Raw genomic sequence first — 10,093 nt, forward strand, 5'->3', positions numbered from 1 at the left:
TTGAAAAACAAGTCTATGAGCCCACCTTGCGGCAGGTGCTGGTAAAGCAACTAGCTCGTGATCATGCAAAAGAGGACTGTTGAAAAATTATTGAAGCTATGCCAGGCGATCCAACTATAGAGGACATGGTCGCTGCCTGTGCGAAAGTAGGGTCAGTAAAATATAAAATGTCAGAACTTGCCACAGCCATGTTGGCTCTCCGGTTGGAGAACCAGAAATGTTTTAATCGTGGCAAGGCTGGCCACTGAAAAGCCGAGTGTCCGAATAAGAACAAAAAAGGGGGGCAGTCGCAGTCCCTACAAGCAATGGGAATTGTAAATTGTTCAAGATGTGGAAAGACAGGGCACTTTGCAAAGTAGTGTAAATCTCGGTTTCATGTAAATGGGCAACCATTGGGCTCAGGAAACGGCAAGAAGGGTCTCCGCAAATTGTGGAACTCCGAGCCATGGTGATGGTTTTTCAAAAGTTTGATAAGCCGTTAAATATTGTCACTGACTCTGCATACATCACTGGTTTGGTCCAACGATTGGATAAGTCTGTGCTAGGTCATGTGACAAATGAAAAATTATTTGGGGTACTAAAATTATTATGGATTATGATTCAAGAGCGACAGCATCCATATTATGTTTTGCATGTTAGAAGTCACATGACGCTGCCAGGTTTTATCACTGAAGGTAATGCTCGAGCTGATGCTGCTGTAGCAGGGGTAGCAATGGGGCCAATACCTAATGTCAAACAGCAAGCTGTTGAGTCCCATCCATTTTTTCATCAAGGACATCAAGCATTGAGGAGACAGCTTTGTCTATCCAACGCGGAGGCCCGGACCATTGTCGCACCATGCCCAGATTGTCAAGGACAGCATATTCCTTGGAATTATGGAACCAATCCACGTGGGTTACAAGCTTTACAAGTTTGGCAGACTGATGTTACACACATGTTAGACTTTGGACGAATGAAATATGTGCATGTGTCAATTGACACCTTTTCTTGTGTTATTATTGGTACAGAGCACACTGGAGAATCAGCGAAGGACATTGTTCAACATTGGCAATGCACGTTTTCAGTTGCAGGTGTTCCACAACAAATTAAGACTGATAATGGCCCAGCATACAAGTCTAGCAAGGTGGCATCGTTTCTATCTTTTTGGGGAATTCAGCATGTGACTGGTATTCCTCATTCTCCCACAGGACAAGCTATTGTGGAGTGTGCCCATGGCACCTTGAAGTGTATTCTTCAAAAACAAAAAGGGGGAATGAGAGGAGAAAGTCCGGAATCACGCCTTAATAAAACCACATATGTTTTAAATTTTTTGCAGGTAACAGATGACTCACCGCAGATGCCAATGCTGCGGCAATTTGGATCCCTGACACCTACCTCTGGGGTAAAACCAGGGGTCAAGGTACAGTTAAGGGATCTGACTACAGGTCAATGATCCTCTCCATGTGAACTGTTGACACGGGGAAGAGGATATGCTTGTGTTTCCACAGATGGTGGGCCTCAATGGATTCCTGCTCGCTGTGTTCAGCCTGTTGTGGACTGCTGCACAAGATAATGAAGCATGGATGGTGCCACAACCCAAAGCGAATGCATGGGTAACGCTGGCAAACATAACACAACAAAAAACATTATGTCTTTCTGTTGTCTCTCCTGGAAACCCTTTTTCCACTTCCCTGGTTGGGCTGCCTATAGACACCTGGCCCAACCCTGTGAATGTAGGCCCCTGTGTTAGCCCACAGACATGTGCTGATAATTGGGATGCAGTATGTGCGCATTTGCCCCAAGTAACACAAGAACCTCAGGAATTAGAATTGTTAGGATCGGTGACCATGGATGCTTGTGTGATGTTCAATTATACCTATAACACCCCACGGAAAGGACAAAATGTAAATGCTACTTTACCTGCCTATCGCAATGCTTCCATTTGGTACTACTATACTTCTGATAAAATATCAAGATCTTCTAATGTTCCAGTTGCTTTGCCTGAAGGAGCATTTTTAATTTGTGGGGATAGAGCATGGGGAGGGATCCCGTCGAAACTTAATGGTGGATCATATAGCTTGGGACGGCTCACTCCAACACCCAATGTTACCATGATTCATAATAAGATACAGAGTAAGAGGAACACTCGTCAGTTTCATAATGACTGTAACAATCAGGTCTCAAATGTTGAAGGAAGGAGTGAAGAAGCTTCGGACTGATAATGGGTGGGATTGGTTAAATAACTTTTTTCATGGCTGGGGATTGTCTCGTTGGATTTTATCACTGATCAAGACTGGAATGTCGGTATTGACTGTTGTTGTAGTTGTGTTATTGATGTTGCCATGTTTAATGTCCCTGATGCAAAGGGCCCTGCAGAAGGAAATATGGGCGATTTTTGTAGCACAAATACAAAAACGGGGAATTGTGGGGTACCTCAGCTGGACTGAGGCCCTGGGAAGGGACAACTTCGGCCTTGAAAGGATTCCAATCTACTCCTGAGGGAGCAAACAAGAACAAGAGGAGCTGCAAGATGAGCACGCTTATCGACCGCAGTAAGAAAGCATAACGACTTTGAACCAATAAGAAAAGAGACACATCGGAAGAACTAATAGCCCCATACTTGGAGCTAGTTGTAGGTGGACAGAGATACCAGAAAGCTTGCGAGTCTAAACTTTTGAATTTTTCATCTAACTACACTTGCGTGATGAGCTTATGCATATTAATTTCTCCACCCTGGCAAGAGCCAGGGTTCATTTCCATGAACATGTGATGTATAAACACATACATGAAGGGGCGTGTCAGTAGGCGGTCTGGAAAGTCTGTACACCCTGTAGCAAAAGGATAAAGGAACAGAGGAGGAGAGCAATAAAGGCTTTTGGGTTTTGTGTTAACTTGCTTTAAAGAAGAATCTGTCTTGTAGTTTTGTCCATCTCGACCATAGTTTTGTCTGTCTCAACCACGGCATATTGAAGAGAGACTTTGGTAGAAGTTTTTCTGGACTGTCTTGTTTGATTAAAGCTGAACTTGCAACGTAGGATCTGGAACATGCAATGCCAAAAGGGGACTGTGCCTGTTGCAGGAGAGAATCCCATGTGAAAAGCCTGCTTTTATATGGTTTAGAAGAAAAAAATCCCAACTTCTTGGGAAGACAATTATTAACTCACGGAGTTTTGAGGTTTTGTTTACTATCTTGCACAAATCCTGGGTTCTCAGAATTTGTCATATGAAGGATATATATAAATAGCTTTCTAGGAGTTGAGAAAGAGCATCTAGTTTACATATAATGAGTAAACCGTAGGGGGTTTTTTTAAATACAAAGGTATAATTTATTCATTTGTACCAATCTAAGTCCAAAATTTCTGCCTCCTCAGTTCAAAAGTCTGTTAGAACAAGCAGTTTTCTCAGTCCCCTGCTTAAAAATTGAAGGCGTTCTAAATTTTAATTTTCTGTTTTTCCCCAAAAGAGATTTTTATAATGCAGTTTTTTTCCTGTGGACAAAAGCATTAGGAAAAGGAATTTGGAGAAAGTAAGGAACTGCTTTGGTTTTATCAAAATATGCCTACTCTTCTGGGTGGAACTAACTTGACTAACTGAGGAAGAAAGATGGAGATATTGGCAAATGAGATGATAGCTACGGTTTTATTAAAAAAAAAAAAAAATTGCCCCAAATGGTTTGTTTTTTTTTTTTTTAAATAAAAATTATTCAGTCACTCTCCACAGAAACTTCTGGTCTGATGCACATATTTTCAAGTGAAAATATACATAATGTGTATTTTCTAGAACCTGAAGAACCTGTTAGGAACTTTAGGCCATACCCTGTTTATCATAGTTTAATGTAGGAAAAAACCTGTAATTCTTCAGTCTCTGCTGCCATCACGTGGCCATCTACCATCTCACATTAATGCTGAAACACACCTATCCTCGTAACCTGCTGCACTGTATTTCCACTGCTTTATTTACCAGATTCATTATCCATAACACAATCCAATTTATTCCTCAATTTTCAGAAATGTCACAAATAATTGGCATTTATTTTTTTCCTATTTTATGGAGATTAAAATATTTTTTAATGCCAGATCATGAGCAAGTTGTCATGCAACAAAAGACATTTCTTTGCTGGGTTTGGTTTCCACTATGCTACCGGCATCCTCTATGGAACTGTTAATTGGAACACATGTATTAACCTACAGTGTCCATGCTGCTCTGTCCTTCCATAGGGAGTTCTATCTCCTACCTCTTTGCTAGGAAGGAAAACCAGCTGAGCAGAGAATAGATTATAAACATGTCACTTCATCTTCCTGCTGTGAAACAAAACTAGTCCCATAGAGAACTGCTAAAAAGGAGGAATTTTTTCTGTACCTGGCTGAAAACCTCAACATGTTGAAAAAAGAATTTTAGGATAAAGAAGATTATCTTTCCCCAGCAGGAGCATCCTGGAATCCTCTCCCTTGGTTAAAGTTTTACTAGGCTGAACTATTTAGAGTGGAGAGAAGGCAACATACCTGTGAAGTTATGCTTGAGGTTTTAAATATTCAAAGACAAAATAAAATAAGTAAAATTCTGTAGCAATCTAGGGCATACACACTACAATACCATGTACTTGTGTTTGCACATCTGTACAAGCTCTCCTACTTCAGCATACCTCAGAGGACTAAAGAATGTATATGTATTTGATATTTCCGAATGTTTAGCCACATATTGATGTTTTATTCATAGCTGATTTTTAAATTAGATGATGCATTGGAAAGAGGGATTAATTTCTTCCTGGTATTAAATTTCCTGATTGTGAAGATTGTAAAGAAAGTACTTACTTGAAATTCTAAGATGTAGTCAGAACCAGCTAGGTCATAGTTTTAGACTGATAGGGAAATAAACTGTCTGCATGAGTCATCAAGATATTTTAGGAATGTTTCTAATTTATGTGCATGATAATTTCTGTTGTGATCAATGGGAGTAATCATGTGCTTACGATCAAGAACAGGTCTTACTTGTATTGCAAAGGCACTCAATATGCACTATGCAATGCCTGAAAGATGACTTAAGCACTGAATAATATTTATGTTTAATTTTAATAATCTGATAAAATAGTAGCAAGCATTGAATAACTCAAGCAGAATCTAACCATTGTCTGTTTTGTCATAAGAAAATAGTCCCAGTCACAACATTATGTAATCCTAAATTCAAAGAAGTAAGATTTCTGGTGCACGCTGATTGACTGGTTGAAATCAGTATTTATTAAAAACACAGCTAGAAATTTTCAAAATTAACAAAGAAATTCTGTTGCTAACGAGGCTATATGCTTTGCATAAAGTAAACATTTTTAACATATATCTCATTTAAGATTATGTCTAGTGATTATAAAGATTTTTCACTATTAATATGCTAAAGAAAATCTAAGAAATTGCCTAAATGAAAAAGATTCATTGGACATATTTTTGACTCCACTGAATTCAGCTGGAGCCATACTGCTGATGTAGGTAGAACAGGAATTTACTGAATGCATATGGAAGTTCTTGGGTTTGGTGGGGTTTTTTTACAATATTATAAAGCATTCTAAAATGATTTGGGTTTGTGTTTGAAATACGAGATGCAAAATTTTTATCCACTTTGAAGTGTTTATAAAGGAATGAAAATAGGTAAATAAAAATTAAAATATTTTGCTTTAAACTACAATAAAGACTCCTTGGAGCCAGGAGGAAATTTAACCGAGGTTCAACATCCAGCTCCACTCTACTGGTATGAAAATTCTTCAAGTTCTGTAGCAGCTTCTGATAACATTTTTAATTTAATAATTAAGAGAAGTGTCCTTGATATATTTGCTTCTACTGTACTGTCTCATATTCTCAGTTTTCAGCATGCCATAGCCTGACATCTTTGGTTTCTGAGCAAAACAATCAATTTTAAGTTAATTCACACTTCTGATAATTATACTCAGTTATATATCGCGGAATTTTAACCTTTATTTTAACTCTTGTGTGAGCATTTTAAATGACACAAACCAAAGTTTCATCGCCATTATTTAACATGATGGTAAGTCAAATTGGTCTGATCCTCTACTAACCATGATTTTGTATTTAGCAGTTTGCCAGCTGTATTCCAATGCCAGGACCTGGTTTCATGTAGACAAGATGCTGCAAGTGTCGTGCCAAGGGAGACGAATATCAGGCAGCCTTCACGTGGCAGCAGCTGTTGAAGGTATCTTCAACCACCTAAACAGAGAGTGAAGCAATGCTAGATTATGTGGTTGCATTTGTAATCAGGATACCTGCTACACATGCTGAACAGAAATACTCACAATTTTAACTGAAGGAAACAGAGTTAGGGAAGGTTAAATCGAGTGTTACAAAACATTCCTTTTGAATCCTATGTTCCTTCCAACTTTACCACTGGAAAGGGCTGACAAGTGCTTCCTGAGGGAGTGACGAGAAGCAGCATGGAAGAAAAACATACAGATGCATGAAAATGTGGAGATAATAGTAAGAGTAGCAAAGCTCAAGAAAGGGACAAACAGAAGCAGCTATTCCTAATGCCACAATCGTTGATATTTTCATGAGCACCAAGAGTACAAACATAAACACAGCCTGTTTTTTTACTCTGAAATTTGAAGAGCTTCCAACATGGCACATTAAAGTTGACTTCATTAATTTCCTACTTCGTTCACACTTTAAGGAAATAAAAATCTATAATAAGCATGAGGAAAGCTTGAAAATTGCTGACTTGAATTTTTCAAATGCACTTTCTTTTGCCCATTCCCCTGCCGATAACAAGTATCAGGAACAGTGAGTGCCCTCTTCCCTGCGTTGATGGAAAACTTTTCAGATGTTTTATACATGGACTTGGGACTTTTTAAGTATTCCCCAGATAGGCCAGGCTGACACAAGGATATTTCTCCCATTTTGTTAGATGAATGCTAAAGTTAAACAAATGTTAAAATATAAACAATCAGAACCTCGAATTTAAAACTCTTGAGGTTAAAAGTTACTTTGCCCCTCCTCAGAGGTCCTGTAGCGCCTATTGAAGTAAATTCTAAGAGTGGGGCTACAGAGAAATGTGCTGGGACCAGATTGCAATTGTCCACTGGAACATCAGTAAGAATGCAGTAACTCCCCCCGCAAGCCCCAAATGACCATGGAACCACCTCCCCTAACAGAAAATAAAATAAAGACAACATAGCACTAGTGTAGCTGTGACTATGCTATCAAGCTGTGACTAACAAATTGCTTCTGTAAATTATTATCTATTGCTTAAGCAAAATAAATTGGGAAACAAAATGAAAGAACAATCCTGTGCCCTTTCTGCCTAATCTATAATCCATTAGAGCTGTGTTGATGCAATCACTTAATGAAGCACTTAGAGAGCAGAGAGCGTAGTTCAAACAGCAAGTCTCTCTGGGAATGTAGAACCGTCTTCCTGTGGAAAAAAAATGTGGTAAGAGTTCGAAACACCATAGCGACCAGATTGTTTTCTTCCCCCCATACAATTTGCAATCACTAAATCACTTGAAAGCAGTTGTAATATGAGCAGAATAGAGCCTTTTCTTTTTCAGCTCTGCAAAATGTGTTGTAGGCCAAGCCTTTTAAAGACTTTAGAAAGCCCAACACTGGAACAGGAGGATCTGATGGGGATTGCTTAAAACAGAAGGAAGTTACTAATACTATTGCTACTGAGAGTGTAGCAACATCCTTACACTGTAACAAAACCCCTCAGCCCTTCTCAGCACATGTAATTTGCCTATTGCAGGTCATATGTGCCTGACACTGTTACTATTCCCATGAGTCATCAACACAGGGTAGTGGGCAAAGACCAGATAAACCTCACCAACCTTTGTGTCTGGATATTTTTCATGCATTCAGCCTCTCTAGATTGTTGATCATATTATTAAACTGCTGGGTTTGTATGCCCCAGAAGGGTTTCTCTAACCATCAACAGGCATGCCTTCCACTTTTTGGTCAAATGTGGGTAGATGCATTTATAAGCCTTCTAGACCCATGGACACACTGTGCCCTTTCTCAGTGATTTGGGATTTTTCTTTTCTTTAGTATTTGGGTGGCTCAAGGATTCTTCACCTTAATGGGGATAGGACTTGAATGCAGGAGAACAGCCTTCTGCAAGAAACAACCAGTTTCCTTCTTCTGAAGTAGCTGGTTCCTCTGCATCCTAAAGTCTAGTCCTCAGTTCAGCCAAATGTGTCTGATGATTCTTAAATTCACGTTGTTGACGAAGCCTACATGTTGTTAGAGCTAAGCTATCTACTCCAGCTGCTCATGCTGGAGGGGTCCTTCATGATAAATTCTTTTATCTGGGGTGTACAGCATACATTCCCATCAAGTCAGGACCGAGACCTGGGTATGGCTGTTCTCTGTAAGCAGAAACAGAGGAAGCACGGTGTTGATGACAATAGGTTTTCTACCCATTCAGTTTCCTTTTTCTAGAACAGCTGCAGGGAAAAGAAACAAACCCCAGATCCTTCCTAGCCTCTACTTACCAATTCCCATAGTCTTCAACGGCTGCAGTAGCTCTGTCCTTGTGTCTCTGGAAACTTTGGACAGCTGACTGAATAGGAAGAATAAGTACTTCTAAATTTCTTCAGAACTTTGCAATACACTTATTGATTTACCTTTCTTAGTATAATACCAATTAATTACTTTGAATACTTCTATTGTTCCGATTCTTTAGTGAAAAATTCATAAAATTGTACAAATTGCTGTTAGTTGAGAAGAAAAATGTGACAAAAAGACTTCTGCTTGTCAGACTGAATGGTAAAATATGCTTGATGTTTCCAAATTCCATATCCAAATTAGCAATGAAATCAGAAACATCCACTTGACTGCAAAGTCTTTAGATATTACAAGGGGTTTCGTGGTAGTTGTCAAAGCAGGACTGGAATCCACTGTTGCTGCACGAAAGCAGAGTGTTTGATCACACAGTATGAACATTGGTAGCACTTTTCTCTACGGTATGGAAAGCTAAAGTCCCTCTCAGTATTTCTCTAAGTTAAGCTGTGGCCCAGTATTCAAGAGATTGCCACCAATATTTCATGGTGAACAAGTTGCGCCCAAATGCTTAATGTCAGAGCAGAATCTCTCTGGCAAGGTCTGTCTGAGTAAGGAGAAGCAATTGAAATAGGCCACATCCCATTTTCTGCTCTTACATTCTTTTTTTCTGTTATGGTCCCCAATTCAATTAGATTTTAAAAATGTGATCTATCAAGAAGACACGGATAAGGTGAGAAGTGAAAAGTCTCACCGAGCAAGGTCTGTCTTCTCTCAACAGTTCATGAAGCTGAAGCATAAAATGAGAAGGAAAGTACTTCTGTGTCCTATGGTGCATGCATGCATTTCAAATAGCAAATGCTCAGCTCCAGAATCTTTATCAACTGCACTCCTAGGACTTTGCCAAGGAACAGATGCAGATACTGTGTGTCTTTTTCTGAAGCTGAAGGGGGAAGCATCTGAGTTAGCAAACACACGAGGGCCTCCGCGCAACAATCCATACAGCTGAAAACGGAGCAGGCAGAATTTCTCTTGGGAGTTAGAGAACACATCTACTCCTCTCTGATCCTCACTAACACCTTGTGACCACCGTGAGAGGTGGAAAAGCAGTTGCACACTTTAGTCTCACTTAAAATAGTTAGCCAGATATTGCTGATTGATGCTGCACTGGGAAGCCCCCGTTTCTCCTCTTCCTCCTGCACGATGCAGGACTTGCCTCCTGTACAAATAGCAGCGTTTGGGAAGGGGACACGCTGCCCGTCCGGCAGTGACCGAGTCTCCACACGCCTGCATCAGCTGCTCCTCGCTGCTTCGGACGGGTCCCTGTCCTATCCGACCCCACACGCCCCGCCTGAGGGAAAGCGCAGGGGGCCAAGGTGACACCGAAGGCACCTGCCGCGGGGCGAGCGATGCCGCCGGCCGTGCCGCGGAGAAGCCGGCGCTGTCGGCCGACCGGCCGGCTGAGGTGACCCCCGCCGCCCAGGGCCGCGCCCCGCCGCTTCGCTCAGGATTTCCTCCCGTGCGGGCCGGGCCGTGCCCGCCGCGGCCCGGCCCGGCCCGGCCCGGCCCGGCCCGGCGGCCGGCTTGCGGGAGGAGGCCGGCCCGCCCGCACCCCTCCGCGC

At 41.1% G+C, this 10,093-nt stretch overlaps 1 long non-coding RNA gene across 1 annotated transcript; it reads right to left on the reverse strand.

The window, feature by feature from the left end:
* Positions 1 to 5,272: 5,272 nt before the first annotated feature.
* Positions 5,273 to 10,015, reverse strand: LOC116960393. Its single transcript, XR_004406358.2, has 3 exons — positions 8,465 to 10,015; positions 6,275 to 6,389; positions 5,273 to 6,188 (listed from the first exon to the last, which is right to left on the reverse strand). It is a non-coding gene; the product is annotated as an uncharacterized LOC116960393 (long non-coding RNA).
* Positions 10,016 to 10,093: the final 78 nt, after the last annotated feature.

The sequence above is a fragment of the Tyto alba genome, unplaced genomic scaffold, assembly GCF_018691265.1.
Source record: "Tyto alba isolate M040663 unplaced genomic scaffold, T.alba_DEE_v4.0 Super-Scaffold_27, whole genome shotgun sequence".
Lineage (NCBI taxonomy): Eukaryota > Metazoa > Chordata > Aves > Strigiformes > Tytonidae > Tyto > Tyto alba.